The sequence below is a fragment of the Peromyscus maniculatus genome, chromosome 18 (genome assembly GCF_049852395.1).
Source record: "Peromyscus maniculatus bairdii isolate BWxNUB_F1_BW_parent chromosome 18, HU_Pman_BW_mat_3.1, whole genome shotgun sequence".
NCBI classification, from domain to species: Eukaryota; Metazoa; Chordata; class Mammalia; order Rodentia; family Cricetidae; genus Peromyscus; species Peromyscus maniculatus.
This window is the reverse complement of record NC_134869.1, coordinates 21,171,915-21,191,077: the sequence shown is the minus strand read 5'-3', so window position 1 is coordinate 21,191,077 and position 19,163 is coordinate 21,171,915. Positions and strand designations below refer to the sequence as shown.

At 46.3% G+C, this 19,163-nt stretch overlaps 1 long non-coding RNA gene across 2 annotated transcripts in view; it reads right to left on the bottom strand.

The window, feature by feature from the left end:
- Nucleotides 1-18,786, bottom strand: part of LOC143269424 (uncharacterized) — a 40,643-nt gene extending 21,857 nt beyond the window's left edge. The window contains exon 1 of one of the 2 annotated variants that reach the window (XR_013045846.1): nucleotides 18,148-18,786. This is a non-coding gene — a long non-coding RNA (uncharacterized LOC143269424). The remainder of the gene's footprint in view (nucleotides 1-18,147) is intronic. The other variant, XR_013045845.1, reaches the window with a different exon arrangement.
- Between the last annotated feature and the right edge of the window lie 377 nt (nucleotides 18,787-19,163).

Genomic DNA, 19,163 nt, shown 5'->3' with positions numbered 1-19,163 from the left:
ACCTAAAAGTGTGAGATGAAATAAATCCTTTCCTCTTCAAGTTACCTTTGGCTCTGGTGTCTTATCACAGCAGCAGAATCCCTAGCTGAGACGGAAATCTTTTTTTATTTTACTCACTATCTACGTACCAGTTACTATTTGAATTACATTTCCTCTTTCTCCTCTCCACTGTTTTGCTAGTGTTATTTCTAACTTAACAGGATGTGTAACATGCACTGCTCTTATATATATGTTATCCCTTTGTCTCACTCTTCCATGTAGAACCAAAACTGTCAGGGCTCTCCACCAACGCCTGTGGCTCCTGTTCCCAGCCCCTCCTGGCTGGGCACACTCATTGTCCAATGGGTTTCTCAGAAAGTATTCCCACTCCTTGCATACATGTCTTGATATGTGAAAGACAACCAGAGAAGTAACATGGCCTTGTTTTTAAAGGCCAGACTGGAAACAAAATAACCAACAGTCCAGGACTGTCTAAAGAAAAAAATGTAAGGTCACTTAAGTAACAGAACCGAGCAAGCACTATAATGCTACAACCACTTCTGAAAAGTAGAAAACACCATATAATCCCAGAGTGAGTGGCAAGGGTGTTTGTGAAGTGTAATGCTTCCATGGTGATATGTCTCGAGGTTAGGAAAAGCAGCAGATCGGATATGCACAAAACACTTGGTCGTGATTGTTCATTGCAGTACTTGTGATCTGGTGGGAAAGAATATGTCTATTTAAAGCAAGATATGATCTGAAATCCTCAGGTTTTATTTCAGTATGCCATTTTTAATCAATGCCCTGAGACAGGGTGTACCAAGGAAGAGCAACATGAGCTAATTAGCAGGCTCAGGGCAGCCTATGCTGGTCTCAATGTTCTGCCTGCGATTAGCACTCAATGTTGGATAGTACCAAGAAAGCAAACATTAGTTTCAAGCGAAGTCGTTTCGGGTACTACTCCTGACTCAGTCAAGCGCCTGCCTCTAAGGTTGTACTGAGAATGATGGGTGAAGGAACCAAACAATGTGGGCTGCAACCAACATCCAGGCAGAGAAGACGAATGATCACCCGCTCTCAACACTAAGGGGTGTGTCCACTTTTAATAAGCCCAAAGAATAAAAATCAGTATGGATAGAAAGCCCAGGAAAGAGCCTGAGGCCTCGGATGAGAGAGGCACATAACATCATCAAGGGAAGGAGATTAGGAAGGTAAGAGAAGAGACAGGGTGAGCTGAGGACACAATAGGACTCTATTTTTGTGTTTGCCCTGGACATGGTAGAACTGAGGCCCAGGAGATGACCCATGGGGGAGCAAGAAACTATTTCTGTGCCTTGTGGAGTCATGTCTCTACAGGCCACACCTGGTGGAAGGCCCCAAAGTCCGGGGACTTCATCAGAGTAAAAAGGGCATATGAACCGGCCTGTCACCCTGGGTATGCTGGAAAGGGGTCATGCAATCCAGCATTGACTCAATTCACCAATGCAGGCAAAAAGCCTCAGATCGGATGTCAGGGAAAACCTGGGCTCTAAAAATGTATGACAGACAATGGCACCCACAGATCCGACAGCATTATTCACCCTACAATTAGACATCCAGCCCCTACAACCATGGCAGCCCCTGGGTCCCAATAAGATAAGAAGCCCAACTAGACCCATGCCTGCCCCACTCCAAGGCCCACAAAAACTAAAATGTTGCCATTCACAGACAAAATTGCCCCCACAGACCTACCCTCCTATCCAGGACCCTTAAGCCTTCTAAAAAGCTACCTATTTGGTTTGAAACGCATGAAAGCATTTCTCACTAGAATCTGCTAACTTTGCCTAGATATAACACTGCCTGATTACGAAGGGACTGCAATAATGGGAGGCTATACCAACTCCTCTGACTCCCAGCTACGCCGATGGCAACAGTCAGGCAGAGGGAGGCTTGCCTTACGGTCTGTGACATCAACCTCTGCATCGGCCGGCCCCCGACAAATTATGCCAGTCTCTGCAAAGAGACTCAGAGTCCACCGGGGATGGGATACTTAATAACCCCAGACGATGCCTGGTAGGCTTGCACTACAGGTTTGACCCCTGTGTACACGCTCAAGTTTTAAATAACCCTCAGGGTTTCTGAGTCTTAGTACAATTGGGCTATTCTTGGTCCCTAGAATAGCCTATTACCCTGAAAAAGAAATTCTCCACTGGCTGGAACTACCAGAGCAGGCCAAATGGGAAGTTTTCACAGCCATATGGTGTCCTGCCTCCTAGGCCTAGGTTTAGCTGGGGGCATAGGTATTGGGATTTCAGCCCTCATTCTCCAAGACCAGAATGAGAGGAATTGAGCGTGGCCATGATGCAGATATAGCCACCCTAGAAAAATCTATCACCCATTTAGAAGAATCCCCCTCCTCCTTAGCTGAAGTAGTCCTCCAGAACAGAAGAGGGCTGGACTTAACTATTCTTTCAACAAGGAGGCCTATGCTTGGCCCTAGGGGAACAGTGTCGTTTTTATGCCAACCACTCGGGGAGTCATTAGAGATTCCAGGATCCTGCTCAGAAAGAGGTTACATGACAGGAAACTCAAGAGGCCACATAATGAGGGATGGTATGAGTCCCTGGTTAACTGGTCTCCCTGGTTGACCACTCTCTTGTCTGCTCTGGCTGGCCTCTTAGTCCTCCTGTTGAACTTAACTTGTGGGCCTTACATAGTTAATGCATTAGTTAGGTTTGTCAAAGGATCTCCATCCTTCAATTGATAACCCATAGACCTGGAAGAATCATCTCCGAGATTTGAGATGACCCATTACTCAAGTGAGGGGCATGTGACAGCCAGCGGCATAGGTGAGTATGGGGACCGAACTGGGAGCCCGACCCTGGCCGGCAGCTCCTGTTTGCTTGGCTCGACCTTTGGCATGGCCCCCAACTCCACTTCCGGTTTGCCACTTTACCATTCTTTGGCGAGGCCAGGACAGCGGCCTCCTCCCCAGTCAGCTCCTGAACCCAGCACAGCCTGCCCGGTCTCGGCAGGCTAAAGCCGGCCAATCAGAAAAGGGCAGATCCTGCAAACCCCACCCACCTCTCTTTTTTGTGATGCATACCCGGGCCTACCCTGACATGTCCAAAGGTGCCACAGGCAATCAAATTTAAACTAGCGGAACTGTTGCTTGCTTAGCCACTCGTGTGTGCTGGAGACGACCTAACTGTCCCTGGAATTCTTAGCAGTGTATAAAAGGAGCCTGCGAGCTTCTCTTGGGGTTACCACCATTTTGTTGTGTGGCCGACACCCCGCATGGAGGAATTTGCTCTGGAGAAATGAACACTCTTATGGATTGCTTGTGTGAGTGGTGATCTTTGTGGGGTGATCTGTGGACCCTAACAGTTGAGGGCTTCAGTCTTACACTTCGGTCTTACAACTGTGTACCCTTAAATACACAGGCAAGAGGGCCAGACAAATACCATGACAGCCTGCCCTAATAACTCAGTTAAGAACTAGGCCCTTGTTCCCTGCTTTTTGGAACCCAGCAATCAGTTTCTGAGGAAGAGTCACAAACAAAGGACAGTCTTCAACACCCCCATCAGCAAGGACAAGGAGGCCTGGTGGCCTAAGCCATAAACAGCTCAAAGCAATAACAAATAAGGACAAAACCTCGGACTTGTCCAGGCCTGCCCCCAAATGGAATATCTGTAGCCCTGACCAACGCCTAATTAGCCCTGGCCAATTAGAACACACTAATATGATTGCCACTTGCTTAAGCCAATCAATATCTAAAGTGACCTAACTGCCCTAGGAACTCTCCTTCTGCTGAAAAGGAGCCCACCTGTTCCTCTCAGGGTCTTTACCATCTTGCCCTTGTGTGGGATGGCAGACCCCAGTATACTGGAATAATAAATGTTCTTGCTGATTGCATATGTGGATGGTGGCCTTTTGTGGAACTCCTCCGGGGCCCTAACACAGGCAGCAAACCCATGCAGTTGCTGTAACAAAAGCAGTTGGTGGGCTGTTGTTCCCTGTTTGTCTGTGACTACGTGTGCAGGCAGAGTAGCAGATTAACCCCTCATCTTCTAATAGCTATTCTAGATGTGCTGGCCACATCCCCAAAGCATCTCTATAAGGGCTTATAAGGACTAGCCATGTTTTGAGCAGCTGTCTATCCCACTAGTCCAAGGGTAATTATTACTACTGTGTGTGTGTCTCTCTCTCTCTTGTAAAACTCTCTTAATAAGCCTGAAGTTAGACGTGGTGGCGCACACCTTTAATCCCAGTGCTCGGGAGGCAGAGGCTGGGTGATCTCTGAGTTTGAGGCCAGCCTGCTCTACACAGTGAGTTCCAGGACAGCCAGAGTTACATAGTGAGACCCCTCTCTCTCTCACACAGAAAAACAACAGAGGCTGGGGAGATGGTTCCGTGGCTAAGAGCACCGACTGATCTTGCAAAGGACCCACATTCAATCCCCAGCACCCACATGGCAGCTCATCACTATCTGTAACTCCAGTTTTGAAGTTCCAGTGCTCTCTTAGGATCCTATGTGCATGTGGACATACAAATTCACAAAAGCACACACACATATACACATTTTAAAAAAAAAAATTGAAAGGATAAGCAAATATATAGGGGGCTGAAGGGATGGTTAAGTACTTAGGAACACTCAGGTTCAATTCCCAGCCCCTACGCAATGACTCCCATCTTCTGTAACTCCAGTTCCATGGGACCTGACACCCTCCTCTGGCCTCCGTGAGTACTGCAGGCACACGGTGCACAGACATACATTCAGGCAAAAACACTCATGCACCTAAAATAAAAACAAATAAACATTTAATATATGTAATCTGGAAAATAACAAAAAAGAATGAAGTTGTGTGCTGTCCTGCCTATAACCCCACCTCTCCTGATGACACTTTCCAAGAAGATGGTAACAACTCACTTAAGAATAATCATTATTAGTAAGAACCCCCATGGGGATAACCTTGGACCACTCCTTCCATTGCACAGCTAAATTCAAGACTCGGAGAAAAACAATCCATGCCACTTACATTCACGTGGGGTGTCAAGTAATAGCCCGAGTGGAGGAGATAGAGGGGTCACTTTTGATGGAGAATGAGGACCCAGGGCATCTCAAACATGATGCTTTTCATCTGGCTTCCTATTTGGCTAGTTGAGGGAGCTGGGAGTGAATGTGAATTTTATTTGCTCTCCTGGTTATTTTTAGAACTCTTGCTTGTTGTTACCTTAATCACATTTGGTTCCCAGTTTCTAGAAGTGTCAAGACTTCACAGTGAACCCACATGGCACTTCAGTCTGAGAAACAGATCAATACTTCCCACGGACTCGGTATATTATCCAAAGTGGGGGCTGCCTTGTCCTAGCTTAATCCTGATCTGTCACCTGTGCAGTGAGGACATACCAAAAGGAAAGATATGAACTTGAGTAGTCTCACAACTATCCAGGCATTGCCTACTTTTCCTTTGAGGGAAAGATAGGGTCTCTCACCAGCCTAGAATGTATCAAGTGCGTGAGGCTGCCTGGCCCATAAGACCCAGGGATCTCTCTATCTCCACTACCATATCCAGCTTTAGAAAACCAATTACTTGCTTTGTGTGCCACAAACATGGAGGTCCGAGAACAGCCAGGGTGAGCCGGTGCTCATTCCAGCCTGTGGGTTCTATCAGTCTTGGTGCAGGTGCCCCGACTTGTTGAGCCCTCTGGCCCCCGGTTTTGTTTGTTTGTTTGTTTGTTTTAAAATGCATGTTCTAAGGATTGAGTTTCAGCTCCTCAGGCTTGCCGGGCGAGCACTGTGCCCACCAAAAGCTCTCTCTCTCCAACCTCAGTTAACTTTTAAATGAACATTTGTGTTTTCAAGATTACACATTGAAAGGAAGCAAGCTGATTTTAATTACTTGTCATTCAAACCATGACTGAGTGAAAAATGAATAAAATAAGAAAAAGATTCTCTAAGTTTCTCTAACGAGTTTCCAGAAACTCCAGTGGACACATTTGACTGTTGAAACACTCAAATCTCAGCTATCTGTTTCATCAGTTAAATGGTCTCAAGTTTCAAGTGCGTTTATAAATGTAATATAAATTCAGATGCTCGACAGGACAAATTTATAATGGAAACAAGCAATAACGTCTCTAGCATTTAAAGAGCTCTCTCTTGGGATCTTTAATCAAATAAACCTCAAGCCACCAGAAAAAAGAATTCTCTTAACTCTCCTAGCTCTGCTTACAAAGTTAATCAAAGTCTTGGTAACCTTTCGACTTAACACCGGCAAGGTTAAAATAAGTTACACAGTTTATACCGACATGAAGACAGACATCTCCTGGAGTCAGAACCAGCCCAGCCCTCTGGAAATAGCAAATACTGGCCCTTTCAGAGCAGCTTAATTTGGGTAGATGGAATTCAGCAGCCATCAGCCTAGGCTGGATTCAAGTAATCTCTTTACTGCCTGACTGATTTCTGCATTCTTCTCATATTCTTTTTGTCCAGCTCCAGCCAGAAGATCCCATCTGTCTAACAACCGTCAGCCTATCTTTGGTCTAAATTGAATTGAGTGGAAGTCACCCCTCAAAGTTGACATACTACAGCCTGAAGAGCCTTTGGGAATGCACATGGCTCCCTTGGATGGAAATCACATTACCTAGCTCTAACACTGCCCCACCACACACACACACACACACACACACACACACACACACACACACACACATATACACTGGTTTGGCTTCCTTAAGGGGAGGTACAGTGAGGAACAGGCTATTATGAGATGAATTCAATGCCCTTTGAAAGCTTTTTCTTTTCTTTTTTTTTTTTTTTTTTTTTGATATTTGCTTAGAAGGCTCTGTAGAAGGAACACGGGGCCTTTTGTAAGCCCGTTTGAAAGGCTTGTCTCCAAGGTGATTACAAACTCAAGGCATTGTTAGGGGAAACTCTATTATATAAAGATGGTTAGAGCTGGAAGCGATTCGCTGATGGTTTATTTGGTCCAATCTCACTCTCCAAAGGGCAGGCGTGGAGAAATGGGGAAATTCCACTTCTTCTTCTATGCCCTAGTTACCACACAAGCCAGCCTTCAATTGTGATGTCCAGAGTGGCCCTCAGTGATCTTCCGCCACTCTCGTCCCCAGCCAGACTGTGGTTCTCAAATCCACATGACCCCCACGTTACATCCTCACTGGATAAAGGAGTTTCTTCCACCGAGTTCAGTGGAAGTAACGAGGTATTCATTCACGACTCCAAATTCTAACCCGAGCTCACCTCTCCCTAAACATTTTGTAGATAGGAGCTAAATTTTAGAGGACCAAAGAGTGCAAAGGAGATCCAGAGTCTCGTGTGTGTGTGTGTGTGTGTGTGTGTGTGTGTGTGTGTGTGTGTGTATGTGTCTGTTGGAAGGGAAGGGTCAAGGTTGGGTAGAAGAGATGGGTAGGGATGCAGGGTCCAGAGAAGGATGGAGAATGAGGAGAGCTGAACGCATTTGTAGGGAGAGCGGATGAGGGCAAATACATACAGCAGAGGCCAAACGGTTGACAGACAAGGCCTCTCTGAGTAGCAAGGACACAGGGTGAAGCACCGATTCAGAAGGAAAGACAAGATGCTTCACGGTCCAAACAGGGGAAAGAGAAGGGATGCTTGCTATGCTGTGAGGACACGAGTGAGGAAACAGTTCTGATAACGGTGAAGACAGAGGCTGAGCAGGAGGGGATGGAGGGTGGGTAAACGTGAAGGATGGAGGATCCGGACACCATCGGCTAACGGAGCCTCAGAGATGAGGGAATGGATGATTTGGAAGGACACCAGGGTTAGAGATTTCAGATAGGGTGATCCTGAGTTTGTGCCACAGCTGGGTAGTGATGTTGAAATGCCAGCATGGCAGGATAGCGGCCCCAGCTGAAGACCCGGAGCCAGCGGGTTAGCACCAGAGGCGTCCAGCTGACATCTGGCCAAAGCCAGGGGAGAGAGAGGACACACGTGTGCTGTCAAAAGCCTCCGTGAGTTCTCGAGATGGGTGGCTGACGATACGTGATAGGTTTGACAGAGGATGAGGTGTGAGGGAAATTTATGTGAGAAGGAAAGAATACGGCCTGGGCATAGTTTTAAAGGGTAAGGGTGACATCAACTCCCGACACGCAGCCCCAAAGGGCAGAGGGTGGGCAGGAAGAAGTCTCACCAAGCACAGGTGCTTGCTGCTGACCCGTGACAACTTGAGTTCAATCCCTGGAACCCACACGGAGGAAGGAGAGAGCCGACCCCCGAGGGTTGTCTTCCGGTCCCCACACACATGCTGTGGGACATGCATGCTCACCGCACCCTCCCATAAACAAGCACATGTTTTAAAAGGTTTTGCTTTCTGTTGTCTTATGTTTTAAAGAATGAGTGCTTGCGGGGTGGTAGTAGCATACACCTTTAATCCCAGCATGTGGAAGGCAGAGGCAAAGGATCTCTGTGAGTTCGAGGCCAGCCTGGTCTACAGAGTGAGTTCCCGGACAGCCAGGGCTGCACAGAGAAAGTCTGTCTCGGGGGTTGGGGGGATAAGTCCTCTCTAAGAGTAGGAAGAAGCAGGAATCTCAAGAGACTAAGGCCCACCTGATGGCAGAAAGGGGAAGGTTGGTAGGAATGGTAAAGATACAGGCATGGGGTTCTGAAGGGCACGACTGAATGCTGTAGACTGCGGGGAGGCAGAAGGGGCGAGAACACATCCTGAGGCCCTCCAAAGAGGCCTTTGATGCTGGTGCTTAATCCTAAGAATGCTGTTAATAATACATGAAGGCCATTTAGGAAAATGATTGACATGTAGTCAGCTCTGAAGAAGTGTCAACATGAGAGGGGAAAACAGTACCATGCCACACTTCCCCCAAAGTCACACATGTCCAGTTCTATCAAACCCTAAAGAACATACCATCATCTTTCAACACAGAGAGCTGAAGTCCAACCTGCAAAGTAAAAGTTCTGTCAGAGTCACTTGTAGATTTGATTTCTTACTGAGTCTAAGGTAGAGGCAGTTGAGGCCAGCCTCAGTTACTCAGTCGGTTCAAAACCATGTTGGGCTACATGAGAACTTGTCTAAAAAACAACAAACAAGCAAACAAACAAACAAACAAACAAACAAAAAAAACAGGGGCTGGAGCGCCGGCTCAGCAGTTAAGAGTTGCTCTCACAGGGGCCCCAGGTTTATTCCTCAGCACCCACTTTGGTGGCTCACAAACGTCTAAACCCCAGCGTCAAGAGATTTGACACTGTGTTCCGATTTCCCTGGCACCAGGCACGCGCATGGTACACATACGTTCATGCAGCCAAGACAATCATCCTCCACATACGATAAATATTTAAAACAAACAGAATCACCTCAAACCAACCAAACCAAACCAAAAAACAATAATAAAAAACTTCAATATGACAGATCATTAAAAAAATCAAAAATAAGATTACCCCATGATTGGGCAATCTGTTTTATAGATGTGCATGTGTACATGTATGTAAATATAAATCAAAAGCAGGGGTTTGAACAGGTATTTGTATGTGCATTTCTATACTAGAGTTTGCCACAAAAGCCAAGATGTAGAAACAGTGTCACCTCTGGATGAACAGATAAAGAGAAGGCAACAGGCAAGTAGTGGGAATTTATTCAGCCTTAGAAAGGAAGGCAATCAGCTGGTTACAGACAGACAAGTGCTGGATGATTCTTTTCTATGCATTACGTGACATCAAGTTCACAGAAGGAATGATGTGGTTACCCGAGGCTTGCGGGAAGGGGACGCTGTTTCATGGGTCTAGTACACCAGATTGTAGTATGAGAGTGTTCTGGAAATCAGTTTCTCCACAGTGGGGGTGCACACAACGCCACTGGACCACACGCTCAAGAGAGGTCACATGTTCCTGTAAGCTTAGCATCAAGGAGGCTGAGCACAAGGGGAATGTGAATTCCCAGGAGGTTCTGGGCTGTTTACCCCTGTCTCAAAGCACAAAGCGACAACAGAAATAGGTTGAAGGTGACAGATTTTATGAGATATATATATATATATATATATACACATATATATATATATATATATATCACAATTTAAAAAAAAAATAAAGGTTAAAATGGTCATTCAGTATCTCCTCTTCTCCCACCTGATAGATGAAAAGCCAAGGAAAGGTAATTGTTTATCCCAGGCTGCCAGCTCACAGTCACAGAATCAGGACCAGAACTCTGCCAGGTCTGACCCTCACTGTGGGTCTTGGTCCATCTCTCTCTCTCTCTCTCTCTCTCTCTCTCTCTCTCTCTCTCTCTCTCTCTCTCTCTCTCTCTCTCTGCCCGTGTGTGTGTGTGTGTGTGTGTGTGTGTGTGTGTGTGTGTGTCCCTCTCTGTCATTTCTGTCCCTGTGTCTCTCTGTCTGTCTGTCTGTCTCTCTATGTGTCTATCTGTCTCTCTCTCTATGTATCTCTCTCTGGTGTCTTTGTCTCTGTCTCTCTGTGTGTGTGCCTGTCATCTCTGTCTTTGTGTCTCTCTCTGTGTCTGTGTCTGTCTGTCTCTGTTTGTCTCTGTCACTGTGTGTGTATCCCTCTCTGTTGTCTCTGTCTCTGTGTCTCTGTCTGTCTGTCTGTCTGTGTGTGTGTGTGTGTGCGTGTGTGCGTGTGTGCGTGTGTGCATGTGTGCGTGTGTGTGTGTGTGTGTGTGTGTGTGTGTGTGTGTGGTGCTGAGGTTAAAAAAAAAAGAGGAGGTGGCTGATTTATGGGCAGTGACGTTCCAATGAACCTGAAAGGGATCAAGACTCTTCTCTGCTCATAAATGCTCCTGCGTCTGTGCCCTTTCTCCTGATCTCAGACGGATTATTCAGCTCAGCCGGATCCCACAGGCCACCCTGGAAACCTCCAGCTACTCACAGCTCCTGGAGTCTGAGGCAGGCCAGAGAGCAGACGAGAGAAGCTTTTCTGTTCCCCAGCTGTTCCCCCATGTAATTTAGAAGTCCAGACAGTCCCAGCAGAAAACAGGAAAGAAAACACAGGGGTGCCCTTCAAAATGAGCTCGGTGTGGGGTCTTTCGTGGGGAAGCGGCTAGTCCAAACTTGCTGCCTTAAGCTCCCTCTGCAAACGGAAAGGAAAGGAAGTCTCTCTTCCCCTTTAGGGGTGTTCCTTTGGCTCCGTATTCCATAAGAGAGACAGCAGGGAAGGCTGGCCCCAGCTCAAGAAAAGCAGGGGTGAAAGCGAGTCCTCCGTCCTTTACAGGGGTGATGTCCGTGGGTCGCTTTTTGCTTGCCATCGGAAATTTCACTTCCACGGAGGGATGGGAAAAAACATGGGTTTTAAAGATTCCTTATTCACCCTCTGCAGGATCGGAGCTGGGGACAGTGGATGCAAATGGCTTGGCGATTCCAGAAATCTAGCCAGGTTCAAAGTGTCAAAGCCAAGGCCCCCTCCCCACCCCCAACCCTGCTCCTCCCATCTTGATGGAGAGACCTCTCAAGAGCCCCACATCCCCCAGAGCTTGGAAAGTGTTAGGAAAAACTCCCTGCTCAAATATGTCCCGTGATGAAGAACTAAATAAAACATTTGGCAAGGACATTTCTAAAGATCTTTCCACTGAGATTTTTTTTTTCTCTCTCTCTCAGCAACCCTTCAGAGGGTGAACCAGGATGCCTATAAAAAGCCTTCTGCATTCCCCTGTACACTCTTCATGAATCCTCAGGAAGGATGGAATAAGACAAGGGTCAGAGACCCGGAGCCATGCCAGATTCTGAAGATGCCAGGCTAGCTGGAGTCACTGACGACTGCGCTTCCTGTGCCCATCTCCTGTCTCTCTGGCTGCCGTGGCCTCTGCCTACACTCAAGGGAAATGGTCATGCTCCTGGCTCGCTTCGCCTGTGTGTCTGTTAGTGTTATTGAACGAAGAAAGGGTTATTTCCATGCTCAGTGGTTTTCCAGACTGTGGTAGTCTGAGTGTAAGTGGTCCCATTTCTATGAGATCATAGAAAGTGGCGCTATTAGGAGGTGTGGCTTTGTTGGAGTGGGTGTGGCCTTGTTGGAGGAAGTGTGTCACTGTGGGGCGGGCTTTGAGCTTTCCTATGCTCAGGATACCTCCCAGTGTGTCAGTTAACTTCCTGTTGCTTGCAAGATGGAGGACTCTCTGCTACTCCTACAGTACCACCACATCTGCGTGCATGCCGCCATGCTCCCCACCATGATGATAATGGACTGAACCTCTGAAACTGTAAGTAAGCCCCCTTCAATTTAATGTTTCCCTTAGAAGAGTTGCTGTGGTCATGGTGTCTCTTCACAGCAATAGAAACCCTAAGACACAGACACTAACAAGCACAGATCTGCCAATCAGCTACAACAGCAGAAAACTCTGAGTGAAGAACCCCTCTAAGCAAGAGACTCATCCACTGAGCTGCCATCCCTGTCTCTGAGACACTCCTGCCATGTAAAAGCAATGAGCCATGCAGGAAATATCAAGAGCTTCTAGCTACCCCTAGAAAGGAAGGTCCTTCATGAGCTCAACCATAAAAGCAGAGGGAGAGGCCGAGGGCCCTTGCTAACGCTCTGCCCTGTCACACACGCAGGAGTCAAAAAGTGACAAGGCTTTGCTACAACCTCACTCACCTCCTCCCCTCCACCAGGTAGGTATTCTCACCTCCAAACTTCAGGAATCCAGGAACTATGGCTGACAAAAGGTTCCACCCCCAACTAAATGCTGACAGGATGCTACTAATCAAACAGGATGATAGACACCTGTAGGTCCATGGCTGCCTTCTACAAACTTAAAGGGCTGAAGGAGAATATTTCCCTTGGGATAGGAACACAAGGACCCCTTACCACTGCCTCCCTCATTTGAACATCCAGAGGACCTGGGACCATCCGAGGCTCTTCCAACAGCTCGCCAGAGTTCCACAGATCTTCACAATTCCTTTGCATCTTATCTAAGGGAACCAGGACTTCATCGTCATAGAAGACTGTGGAAATGGCATGCAAGGATGGGAGAGGGGCTGGAGGAGATGGCAGGAAAGGAAGATTCTTCCGGGACAGGAGAGAAGGAAGCCATTGAGGGGCAGAGAGGACCAGAAAGGGAAGAAGAGCCATTTGTGGGGAGCCCCAAGGGGAGTTTGGGGCTAGCGAGGAACACATAGACGGCAGTAATTGATGAAGGCTGTTGGTCATTTCCTGGCTACTGGTTTGGAAGGTGGGGGAGAAATTGCATTCATAACTATATTATCCTCTTTATGAGCTGGGGCTGAAAAGGTCAACTTGGTTCTTCAATCAATATATTTCATTTGTATCTTGTGGAATGTCTCACATGAGCTCACTGGGTTCTTTGGACATTTTCTTTCATTTTCCCCAAATCAGAGATTGCTGTTGGAAGGCATGAGCTAATGCTTTGGCAGACCCATGTACATATAGGAAGACACTCACTATTAGGGGTTAGGACCGACTCCAGAGTCTCCTCTGCTGTGGGATGTTTATGAACAAAGTAAAGCAGTCAGGAATATGAATTGGTTGTGCTGTCAGTTTGTTCTGAGCACTGGACTTGTCGTTTTATATTCAGGGCCTTTGAACCTAAACCCTTTAAATAGCTGTCCACCTAACATCCCCACTAAGACGCACAATGACCTCTCAGTCATCCCAAACTGGGCTGCTGTCCCTCCTCCAGAAATCCCATCCCAGCCACGGTCTCCCCCATTCTGGTTTATGGCAGTTTCAATCTTCCAGCTGCTTGATTAAGACCTTGGAGTCATATTTGACTCCCCTATCTCATCCTGACTCAGTCTCCCAAGATGCTGTCTTAAGTCTACCTGCAGAATGGAATCCAGAGTGGTAACTCTTCTGACTTCTGCAGCCACTGTCCTGGTCCAGACTACCCGCATGTCTCACTGGGGCTGTATAGGTAACGCCTTCGTGTCTACTTGCCCGTTGGAAGTCTGTTCTTACCACAGTGATGGATGGATCCTTTTTACCATGTCAAATCCTGTCACCTTGTGGATCAAAATCACCAACAGGTTCCCACTTTATGTAGAATAAGAGCTCAAGTCCTTACACACTGCGAGCACCTGTATCCTCTGGGGACCCCTTCCTTCCCTGATGCTATCTGAACACCCCCTTCTCATGCTACCATAGTTCACTAGCCTCCTGGCTTTCCCTCAAGCACATTCCCAATTCAAGTTCTTTCTTGAAGTTAGGATTTTGATCATGGCTGTGTCCCCCGATTGCCTAGAATGGTAATCAACATACAATGAATGTGGGGGGGGCATTTCTGTGCCCAATCTTTCCCATTTCAAATGGTCAATGAATTAATGATTCTATATCAGGTTGACTTTTTATCCCAAGGCCACATTTTAGCTTTTGGACTGTGTACCTGACATCATGAACTACTTACCTGGTCTGCCAAAGCATTAGCTCATGCCTTCCAACAGCCATCTCTGATTTGGGGAAAATGAAAGAAAAGGTCCAAAGAACCCAGTGAGCTCATGTGAGACATTCCACAAGATACAGGAAATTTCAATTTGCTCCACGCAGCTGAGACTCCTAGAGAAAGCCTTGGATTTTCATTGTTGGCAGAAGAGAGGAGAGAGAGAGAGAGAGAGAGAGAGAGAGAGAGAGAGAGAGAGAGAGAGAGAGAGAGAGAGAGAATATGTATGTGTGTGTGTAGAAACAGAGAGAGACAGAGACAGAGAGAAATCTGTGAATGTAAACAATGTGCACACATACACTGAGAAAACTGATATCCCAAATCCCAAACAACCTTAACTGGGAGAGACATCATGGGAAAGTCTGGCATTTAGAATAGTCATGGGGTGGGGAGGGGGATATAGTTCCTGAATTTGAGTGGCAGAAGAATCTAAAAATACCTTGGCATATCCAAAGTTGGCTTGCTTGTCTTGTTATTTCACATTTTAAAAAACGTATAAGTTGGAGGATAGAGGTGAAAAGAGCTATAATACTGCCTGCTATTAATATCCTGTCTGTCTTCCTAAGACCACGTAGTTCCTTCCACCTTGTTCCTGATTTTTTGAAAATGACTGTTACTGAATTTACGTGTTCACATGTGAACTTTCCCACTTGTAAATTTTTAACCCGGTCCTCCTCATACCGGTGGATGAATTTTCTTCTGGGAGTTGGGAAGGAGGATGACGATGAACTATTATGTGCCAGACACTCAATACATCACATTCCTCTCCATCTCCAAACATAAAGTCCATACCATTATCCTTATTTCATACAGTAGGAGACTAAGGCTGAAGGGTGACTTGCTCAAAGCCCCTTGGATATTTAGGACTTGGACTCATCACTGATTTTGCCCAAAATCGTTGCCTGTTTTTTTTGCTCTTTTGGGGTCTACTACCCAGCTCCCAAATAAGTCACACATGGAGGCTTATTCTTACTTATAAATGGTCAGCCTTAGCTTGGCTTAGTTTCTCACCAGCTTTCCTTAACTTTAAATTATCCCATCTACCTTTTGCCTCTGGGCTTTTCCTTTTCTCTTACTTCTGTACATCTTACTCTTACTCCATGGCTTGCTGTGTAGCTGAGTGGCTGGCCCCTGGAGTCCTCCTCCTTCTCTGGCTGCTTTTTTCTCCTCCCCAATTTCTCCTTCTATATATCCTCTCTGCCTGCCAGCCCTGCCTTTCCTTTCTCCTGCCTCACTATTGGCCATTCAGCTCTTTATTAGACCATCAGGTGTTTTAGACAGGCACAGTCACACAGCTTCACAGAGTTAAACAAATGCAACATAAACAAAAGTAACACACCTTAAAATAATAATACTCTACAACATGTGCCTCTTCAATCACATTGTGTTACCTTTTGCCTACAATGATAGCAGAGGAGCAAGCTGTTCGTGAACATTAAGCATGAATTAGTCTCACTAGTTAATCCCAATGAAATATACAACACACTGGGGCTGCCAAGATGGCTCAGTGGTTAAGAGCACTGGCTGTTCTTCCATATGGACCCGGGTTCAATTCCCAGCACCCACATGACAGCTCACAATGTCAGTAACTCCTGTTCCAGGGGATCTGACACCTTCACACAGCCATACATGTAGGCCAAACACCAATGCACATGAAATAAAAATAAATAAATTATTTTTTAAAAAGAAATATACAAAACACAACTTTGATACATTTCTATCTGTTTCCTTCCATCAAGGAAACAGCACTGCAAAAAATGTTGCTAATAGGAGGTGAAGTTTGATGACGAACCGGAATGACCAATTCAGGTCAAAAGAAGTCAAATGTCATCAGATCCTCAAAAGCGGCCTTTTCAGCATCTCCTGGCCAAGGCCAACAAAACTGTAAAACTTTACCTTATAACTGCTAATGTTGAAATGGGCATGTTGTCTGGCATGCTTTGGGTTTAATCCTGAGTACCACGTACACCAGGGGTGGTGGCTTCTGCCTCAGCACTCAGGAGGTAGAGGCAGGAAAATCAAGGGTTCAACATCATCCTGCTACATAGTGAGCACAAAGCAAGTCTGAGTTACCTGAGACTCGGTCTCAAAGAGAAAACAAAATTCTCAGAACTTTCCACGGCCTTAAACATCTCTATTAAAAGCCACAGAATGTATGATTTCTGCTTAATGCATCCAGACAGAACCGATTGCTAGTAATAGAAAACTCAAAGTAGCTTTAAAATGAGATTTACTGTCTCATACAGTATGGACAGGGTGCCTCAGAGCTAGTGACCTGAGTATCTCTGTGACATGACCAGGACACACAGTTCTCACAGCTTGCCTCTCCACCATTCCCTGTACAATGACTTGTCTTTTTAAGGCAGGCTTTTGTAAAGATCCCCTGATGTCTGCCCGAGACAGAACTCACAAACACACAATAACATCACAGGTAGAAAAGGAATTCCCTGCCTTGGAAATTCAGACAAGATAGATCATCTATTATGCCAGACTCCTGAGAGAGTGGCTACCTGGAAACACACACACACACACACACACACACACACACACACACACACACACACACACAATATAGAAATGCAAAAACAAACCAACAAAAATCCAACAACACAGTACACTTGAAGCCTCTGTTTTGATCCTATCTATCAGTACATGATTGTCCAAAGCAAATTCCACAGTCAAGCCTGCAGTTGAGGAACAGGGACCCTTGTAGCTCCTATAAGGACACGTGACAAGGACGCAGATTATATGTTACTGCAGGGCATATGGAATTAGACTCAAGAAATGCAACTTCCACTTGTGGCTGTATTAGGCAGAAACCTGTGAGAATGTTATCCTTTAGGTACAGAATAATGAATATCGACAATCTTTAGTGATTTAGTTTAATATCCATAGAGGTAGAGTGTGTGTGCACATATATACGTGTGCATGTGCAGCACACATGATATGCACATGTGGAGGCCAGGTGACATCCAGTGCCTTTCTTTATCACTCTTCACCTTATTTTTCCTGGCAGGGTTCCTTATTGAACCTGGAACTCACTGGTTGACTAGTCTGGCTAGCCGGTGAGCTCTACAGATCCTGTCTTCACCCAACCCCATCATCCCAGCACTGGAACAGCAGATACACCGAGCTTTTACATGAATTAAAGCAGATCCAAACTCAGGTCCTCAGACTGGCACAGCAAAAACTTTACCCACCGAGGCATCTCCCAGCCCCATAGAAGTAGAATTTAATTAAGCCTTTTGTTGGCCAAGCATTGGAACTCTCTGAAAAGCAAAGCAAAAAGTTCCTATCGAAAGAAAAACAAGCAGACAAACCAGAATTGCTAAGCACATGGAGAGTGAAAATCATGGAATTGTCTATCTCTGGAGTGGCAGTGTGGTTGCCTTTAAGAGGAGTCACGCATGCGCCATTTGAATCACTCGTCATGGTTTAAAGAAAGTAAACCGTCAAAGCTGAGTCCTGGTACTATTTTTCCCGGGAGCATTAAAGGCGTTGTGGTCCCATGAGCCGGGTCTTAACTGACAATAGAGCTCTAATTGCATGTGAGGCTTTGTTATCACTGGGCCTGCTGAGTATCGGACTTTCCAACAGAATCACACTAATAAAACATCTCAGTCAAAATTCCCTCCTTGTACCTCCTCCTTCTTACACTACATGTAAATCCCCATGAACTTCTTTTCTCTGCCATCTCCATTCATGCCCATCTCCTTGAAATACGTGTCACCCGACTGGTCTTTAATCAGCCTGTCTACCGCCGCTCCCGTTCCCAGCCCCTACTCACTCCGCTTTCTTGTGATACCTGTGTGCATCTGTCATGCTCAACTTAGTAAAGGCGTATCTCTTTCTTCCTCTTCACTGCCGGCTGCTTGGGGTCATGGACTGTATTGAACTCATCTTCATTCTTTCAATATCCAGCATCATGTTTGGAAAATGGTAGGAGCTGAGAAATATTTAACGAGAAAGGGCGTGTTCTAGTTAGCAGGTCCAGCCTAGTCTTACTCAGGAGAAGTACACATCGGCTATTCGTGGTTGTGTGGATCAATGCAGTCAGAAACATGAGGCAGTGTGTTGTGTGGAGAGAGAAGCCTGCTGGCAGAGGGCTGGTGATTTTCTTAAACTGGGTGATAGGTACAAGAGGGCTTCAGGCTTTGTATCCCCTTTTTTGTATTTGTATTTTATTTCTCATTACCAAATTAAAATTTAAAATGTTCCCGTCTTGGTCCTGGGATCTCATGATATTGATATTCACAGAATAGCCAGTACTGTGAAGTCATGCCCATCAAGATAGCCACAGTGGCCTGCCTTTTCTCGGTATCCAGTTTCTTGGGATGCTTAAATTCAGGATTTTAGCCCAAGATAAGCCAAACATATATGAACTGTTTATACACAGCCCTGTGTGACTTGGCTGCTGAAAGACAGACGCCAGGACGGTGTGTCTGTCCTGGATTCATTATAGATGAGACCATCGTGCTGGGTGTGCCGTCCAGGTGCCCCTCCCCCTCCGGGAGTCACGGCAACATCTCTGGCTCCAGAAGGGTTTGTTCTGGTTTGCACAGTGACAGCAAGGCTCTGCAGGAAGCTGATAACTTGAGCAAACTGTCCAGAGTCAGGAGCCACAGAGTGATGCACTTTACCAACAGGGACTGTGAGACAGCCCCATGGCAGCTCTGGGGAGGCTGCCAGCAGTCAGTGTTGGGTCTGGGAGAGGAGCAACCACCAGAAAGAACCAACTGCAGCTCTCGGGGTGGCTGTTGAAAGGGAAAGTCTGTCCTACCATCTCAAAACCAAAGGCAAAGGAGAGTCTTCTTTTGCAAC